Source organism: Argentina anserina, chromosome 6, assembly GCF_933775445.1.
Source record: "Argentina anserina chromosome 6, drPotAnse1.1, whole genome shotgun sequence".
NCBI lineage: Eukaryota > Viridiplantae > Streptophyta > Magnoliopsida > Rosales > Rosaceae > Argentina > Argentina anserina.
This window is the reverse complement of record NC_065877.1, coordinates 20,677,189-20,685,418: the sequence shown is the minus strand read 5'-3', so window position 1 is coordinate 20,685,418 and position 8,230 is coordinate 20,677,189.

Sequence of the window (8,230 nt, the reverse complement as noted above, 5' to 3'; positions counted from 1 at the left end):
GACATTAAGCGCACCGTCGATCCGTGTTTTGAAATCGTCAAAGACATGGAAAATTGTTCCATTAATCGGTTGATACTTGCCATAATTGTCACAATCCCGAAATTTCGAATGATAAAATTCGAATTTGAAGCCATGATAACTCTAAAACAATCTCAAATATAATAAAATCATCTTACAACAACAGTTTATCGAATCTGAGTTTACAGTACGACTAAGTTAATTTAAATAATACATTACCCGTTTATACACTCAAGTATTAAAACAATTGGAAATATAATATTCACTCAATCCTCACCAAAAACCAAAGAAGGAAACGCTCACTAATCCTCCGAGTAAGCTATCCGAGCCTGCTAATCCCCACCTGCACTATCCCCTACACCATCAATTTGGTGCACTGGGATTATAAACACAAACCCGGTAACCTTTGTAGCCCGTATGAGTAAACCAAAATTATAATATACATCACATACAAAGGAAATATAACATTTAGACACGTGTACTCATGAGACACTGGGCAACCCATCTGTTTCCCAATATCATTTTAAAAATATGTGTACTCATGAGACATTGGACAACCCATATGTAACCTAATATTATCACTTTAAAATATGGGTACTCATGAGACCCAGACAACCCATCTGTTACCCCTTATGCAGTATACCGACAAACAGACTATAGCTCTAACCGATCATAACCGACACCCGGCCAAGGCTTGGTTCCAATTCTATGCCAACAACGTCTGAAGACCAGAAAATGTTTTACCAAGACATAATGTTAAAATCACATACAATATAACAATCTATACATGTTATTGTACTACAACCAAGTGATTCTTGCACAACAATATATATACAAACCCTCCAATAATCCATTATACCAGAAGATACATTATCTCCCTTCCGGTCTCATCGACCACAATTAATCGAACACAATACAATCTCATAATTTAAATAAAAATTGTAACATTATATAATACAACAACTCATATATATGTATCGTATTTACCATTTTCGTACACATACACAACCCACTATATTATATAGATGTCACAGTTCACTCTTTTTAAGAAATAATAAATATGAGTCACTGCCAAGGGTAGACTTGTCATAGTGAGATTTACTCACCTTATTTCCTGCGTGCAACTTCCACGACACCGAGAGCGATTCCCTCACTCGTTTCGTCGGTCACCTAATAGCATGATAAAATGCTTAGAAAACGACAGGTGATTATTAATTACAGTGAACATTGTTCATGAAAACATTGTTCATGGAAACATTGTTCGCACGCTGCCGCAGATGGTCGCGCATGGCGCTCACGCGCCGCCCAAAAGAGCGCACTTGACCTCACACACAGCCCCCAAAACCCCGCCATTTTTCTTCTGATAGGAGCATTTTGTGCAACGTTCTTAACATGTTTTTACCTCAATTTGTACTTTTCTTAGCTCTTATTGTTGTACTATTGAGTCATTGAGTCGTAGTAAGAGTCTTGAGCGGTATTGAATGCATTTTTGTGCTTACATGAGTTAAAAACGCATAATTGGTCTAGAGTCCTAGTTTGACTAGGAATCTTTGTTAGGTTTGAAACTAATTATCTCTTACTTATGATTTTATTTTTAGAATGGATTGAAGAGATAATTAAAGAAAAAGAGATAATTTAAGGGATTTAAGCATGACATGATTTAGGGCATAAAACATGGCATGATTTAGGGAGATAAAGTAAGTTCAAACCCTCCATCTTTCCTCTATATATACATGACTTCATCTCTCAAATAAGATCACTTCTCATTAGCATTCCTAAACTCTATCAAAACAACACCATAAACTTCACTCACAAATTAGCCAAGCCGTCAATCCCAAAACTATCATCATCTCCACCGAGTTTCACCATTGAAGACACACCTCCAAGGTTCCTACAACGTGTGATTCTCGCAACTCATCTCCATGGCTTCGTCTATTTGTGTTAATCTACAATTCTTTGTCTATGAAGATTGTAAGTTGTTATTTATATGGAAATATTGGTTTTGTATTTGTTTTAGAATTTTCAGATTGTATTTGATATGTTTTTGAGACTATGCCGAATCTATGTTTCTATAATTAATGAGTTTGTATTTTTATTGTTGTGTTCTAATCATCTTTCTCACACTTTTAGATAATTTTCAGATATGTGCATATGAATTTAGTACTTGGATGCAGTCCCTAAGATTGTGTTTGAGTGCTAGATTCATCAACCATATTGACACAAATCGAATCATGCCCTAAGTAGGTTCGGTTTATGTTGATTAAAAGTGGTAAAAATTCTGGAAATTTGCATGTGAAACCATGGTGGGTGACGCCACACATGAAACATGTCTCCAACAAAGATTTGGTGCTTAAACGTAATCTTGTTTGATTTCTACTCTAAGTGTTATTGAATTCGATTGTATGCAAATTTAGATTAGGCCCTAAGTCAATCTAAATGTTAATTGAAATCTTACATGATTAGATGATCCCTTAAGGCTCTAATTGTATTGGTGTCTAAAAAGTATGTAATTGGTCAAATTAGAATGCATGATAGGTTCAAACTTGTAATTATGTGGTGTAATGGTAAATTTGGTTTAGTTTGTTAAAGAGAAGTCGATCATGTAAATAGTAATTTAGGTTTTATTTTAGTAGTTAATAATCAATCTAAAACCCTCAATTATTTGTTAACAATAAAAGTTTAGAGTTCCCTTCAATTCCCCGGAAAGAACGATCCCTGCTTATTCTATACTAACATTGATGTTTTATAGGGTTTATTTTAGACGTTTTAATTAACGCTATATCATCTTTCTACACCATCTTAGGTCGATTGCCTAGCCCCTTCCACCATCACCTACTCCCACGCGTCGCCACAGACGGCCTCTGCTCAAACTTCACCAAATCGTAAAACTCACAACAACAAAAACGTAGATCACAAGGAGGGAAACACGCTAAAACCTACGATGCAACCCAGATCGCCGGAAAATGGTAAGAAAGTCGCCGGAAAGCTTCGGCAACTCCAAGCTTCGTCTTCGTCGTTAAAACCTCCGATTTGAGCTCCAAATTAGTGATAAACCAAGCTAGGAGGTCGAAATCAAGAAGCTAAGGTTTGGGACTCACCGGCGACGGAGCTTGAATCAGCGACAGAAGTTGCAAAAATTTCATATCGTTGGTGTGACTTCTCGGCGGCGATGGGTGGCGCGCCACCTCCACGGGTTGGAGCAGCTGGTCGTGCGGTCCTTGCGAGTCCGGCGGTGAAGGTCACGGTGGCCGGAGGTGGGAGATCAGTGAAGGTGAAATCGACGGAGTAGGGTCGGGGTCGGGGGAGAAGAGAGAGAAGCTCGGGAAAATTTTTGATTTTTTTTAAAGTTTCCTAAATATGTTCTTTTATAGCATTCCAAAATCGGAAACCAAACTTCCGTTGCTAACAACTTTCACATATAACATCTAACTAAGGTTTGCCATATGTCCACGAACTTATATCTACAACTTCCGTGAAGGAAGTTTTTAGAGATTAGCAACGGAATAAAAGTCGACTTTTGAGCCACTGAAAACGTAACGTTTTTCAACCTTGATTTCCGAAATCAGTTTCATTTGCAAAGACCTTGACTAAAAGGCGTAAAAATGCGATTTTATTCAAATTACCAAGCTTAATAATTTACAAAAAATTATACGAATTTAAACTCGAAAATTCGGGGTATTATAATAATAAACAAAAGAAAATTAAAAATTCATGGGGATAAGACCATGTTTGGTTCTAGGAAAGGAAATGAAACCAATTGTTTAGATTTTCCTAAGCCATCAAAAAATACAATTCCTAACTGTTTTCCTTTTTGGTATTTGGAAATGTCACGAATCTAGTTGGGAATATGTCTTATGTTTCACCGGTTAGTAGTTAGATCGACATTCTATATTATTCCATTAATACTACTTTGAATTTCCCTTTAGATATGATTGTGGAAATAAAAAAAGAATGTCACTTATGTGTTTGCTTAAAGATTAAATCCATAGAAACATGATGATTGTATAATGAGAAGACAAATTAAGGGTATTATTGGAAAATTGGTAGAATTCTGTTTCCTTTTCAAACACACATTATATATATAAGGGCATATATGAACATCCATGAAAAGGATAATTTAGTCCAAATATAGTAAAGATAGTGAAAATTGGGATGAAAAATGATTCTATAGAGGTTATGGAGGGAAGCACTTTACCCCTAATTTTCCAAACATTTTGGAATCCATTTCATTTCCCTCTCTTTTTTTTGGGCTTCCAAACAAAGAAAAAAAACCATCTTCCTTTTCCCATTCTATAGTTTTCAAGAAACAAACATGGCCTAAATCTAGACAAAAAATTGTAGAGGAAGAAGAATGAGTGAGAGAAAAGTAAAACACGTACAACACCAGTATAAAAAATAGTATATCCATCTATAATTTTGTGAAGTTACTATGTTACGCTAAATGATATCACTTCTTATAAAAAAAAATATTATAGCCGAATAAACCACTTAAAGGTGATCATATAGTATATGGTAATCAGACGGAGGAGATTCCGACAGTGTGGCTAGATATGATAGCAATGGTGATTACAACTGGTTATACTCTTCTTAATATGATGTCATTATCTTAATTGTAAACTTGAGATTAAATCATTATAACATTTGGTTGTTGAACCAACAACCATTCATGTTTTAAGGTGAAGTTCAAGATAAACCACTTCTTGTAGTTGATTCCCATTCTCAAACAAATGTTTTTGTTAAGATGGTGACGAGTGGTGATGGATGGTTATGAAAATAGTTTGGAGGTGGGCCATTGTGGTGGAAATATATATTTTAAGAGTTAAAAAGGTATAGTGTGTAGTGTAAAGAAAAACTAGTATCTTGAGAGATGGAGAAGATCAAGATGGGTGAAATATTGTGTGTTAAATTGAATGATTTTAGACATCATTGTTTTGAAAAAAATAAGAAACTTATTTAAGGCTATTGTATAAAACTTCTAAGACTTGAATTTTAATCATTCACAATACATAATCAAAACTCTAATAAGAGGTTCAGAACCAAGTCTTACCTCAGCAATGTTAAACGATAATTAACTTTTATGTGTGCATGAGAGATTTCAGGGACACCAACAATAAGCTTTTGTTTTAGAAGTTTTTATTCATACCTCTCAAAACAACATTTGGACCACTATTTTTTCCTAATCTAGCTACTGTAACTTGGTACACTTTCCAACTAGCTATTATATCAAAATGAAAATTCAACAACTTACTATGCTTCATGTTTTACTACTATTCGAGCCAGTAAATTTTCCATGACTGTGTGTACGTTGTTGGAACAAATGTCTTCTTTATCACTAGGTATGGGTAGCTTGGGACTATCATGATTCGTTAGTATGATCCTTTAATATTATATACAATCTATTAGATACATACCCCTAAATTTCCTAAACTATCCTAATTCAAAATGCATAACCTATGCACTAAATATACATCCCAAATCAATTCTTTCTAAAAATAGACAAAAGTGTTTCTATATGTATTAATACATCCACATTTAACATAATATTTCACTAATTTGTGTAATGAGAGAGAGAGAAAGAGAGAGAGGGAAAGAGAGAGAATTTTTACCATAGATGTGCTTAGCGAAGTTGCCAAAGTGAAGTTATAATAAGAACGGTGGCGATAAAGCATAACAATCTAATGAGACATTGATTCGTCACCAAGTGATATAGATGCGGCTATCGATTAAGTCTTTCTGCCCATGACTAATATTTTTCAACTGTTACAGAAGAATGTAATACATATCAGAATAGAGACTGTTACATTATCTTTATTCATTGATTAGGAGACATTTATATAGCCATTATGATATGAGCACTTTGTCCGACGTTCTTAACATGTTTTTACCTCGAGTTGTACATTGCTTATCTCTTATTATTGTAGTATTGAGTCATTTAGTCGAGTTAGGAGTTTATGGTGGTATTGGTTGCATTTTGGTGTTAAAACAGGTTGAAAACACATAAATTGTCGAGAGTCCTATTTAGAGTAGGATTCCTTGTGTAACTAGGAAACTTAGTTAAATTAGGAGTCTTAATTCATCGGCATATATATAACATTTGTGATATATTGAGAATTCTACTTGCATTAGGAATCCTTTTTAGACTAGGAAATGTACCTTTTGGAAAAATCCTATTTGAACTGAAACTCTTATTCCGTAACTTTCCTAATCGTATTTTCCTACTCCGTAACTTACTTGTCTCTATTCTTGTATTTTATTATTTTCAAATTTTAAAGATGAGATTATGTAGCTAGAATGAAGAAAAAAATAGAGAAAAATAAGCAAATGAGGAAAATAAAGAAAGAATGAGACACATAAAAAAGAGAAAAAGAAGGAATTTATCAAAGGAGATTGCACCCACCAATGACAAAAATTAGTGAAAGAAAAAGAGAAAAATAAAAAGGAAGAGATAAATGAGGGACTAAGTAAATAAAAAGAGATAATGCAAGAGAGAAACAATGAGACAGCCAAATTAAAGGAGAAACAAAAGGAATTGATCAAAAGAGATTGCACCCACCAATGACAAAAATAAGTGAAAGAAATTGAGGAGAAAAAGTTCAAGCTATAATATTCAAGGAGCCAAAACTCTTCTATAAATAGCACAACATTCACACAAAAAAATCATCACTTCTCCTTAGCATTCAAGAGCCAAAACTCTACCAAAACACCACCATAAACTTCTCTCACAAATCAGCCAAACTAGCCACCCCAAAACCATCACGATCTCCACCGAGTTTCACATATTGCAGCTGTACCTCTAAGGTTCCTACAACGTGTGATTCTCGCAACTCATTTCCATGGCTTCGTTTATTTGTGTTAATCTACAATTATTTGTCTATGAAGATTGTAAGTTGTTGTTTATGACGAAGTATTGGTTTTGTATTTGTTTTAGAATTTTCAGATTGTATTTGATATCTTTTTGAGACTATGCCGAATCTATGTTCTTATAATTATTAAAGTTTGTATTTTTAGTGTTGTGTTCTACTCTACTTTTACTTGCTCTTAGATAATTTTCAGATATGTGCATATGAATTTAGTGCTTGAATGCAGTCCATGAGATTGTATTTGAGTGTTATGTTCATCATCCATATTGACACAAATCGAATCATACCCTAAGTAAGCTCGGTTTGTGTTAATTAAAGTGAGAAATTCTGGAAATTTACATGTACCACATGGTGAGTGACACCACCGTGAAGCATGTCTCCAACAAAGATTTGTTGCTTAAATGTAATCTTGTTTTATTTCTATCCTAAGTATTGTTAAACTTAATTGCATGCAATTTAGGTGAGGCCCTAAGTCAACCTAAAAGTCAATAGAAATCTTGCATGATTAGATATTTCCTAAGGCTCTAATTGTATTGGTGTCTAAAAGTATGTAATAAGATGAATTAGAATGCATGATAGAACCAAACTTGTAATTATGTGGTGCATTGGTGAATTTGGTTTAGTTTGGTAAAGACAAGTGATCATGTAAATAGTAATTTAGGTTTTATTTTAGCAGTTAATAATCAATCTCAAACCCCTCATTATTTGTTAACACTAAAAGTTTAGAGTTTTCTTCAATTCCCCGAACTGAACGATCCTTGCTTATTCTATACTAACGATGACATTTTACATAGTTAATTGTGTGACGGCTCGCGCGTCCCATCACATTACTTTGAGTATCCCGTAGAATCAGATATTATATATCATTCTTTATCTAGCATAACATATACTAATTAGGACAATATACACCAGAAAATTATAGAGAGTTCTCTAACAACACTCTCTCATGTATCACGATTCTAATATGTCATGGTGCATAATCGTTGCCTCGCTAAAACCTTTCCAAGTAACACAAAAACCTTTTGAGTAAAATTAAAACCATAGTCGAAAGAAAAAAGAGCATATCACACCAGCTATAGTTAAAGATAACATGTGAAATAGACTTTTCCTAAGTCTACAAAACAACTTCTCTTAATCGGTAACTCAATCTCAAAGTTTAGATAAATAACGTATAAAACACTCTTCAAATTCGTCAAAAGAGGTAATAGGTCAATGATTTGATTATCAAATGTCACCAAATATTCTTAAATCAGACATGTACACTTATCCATACATGGATCAAAAGAAAAAGAATTACATAACAACTCAAAACAAGAGTTTGCAATGAAAAACATATTCACGCGTGGTATGAC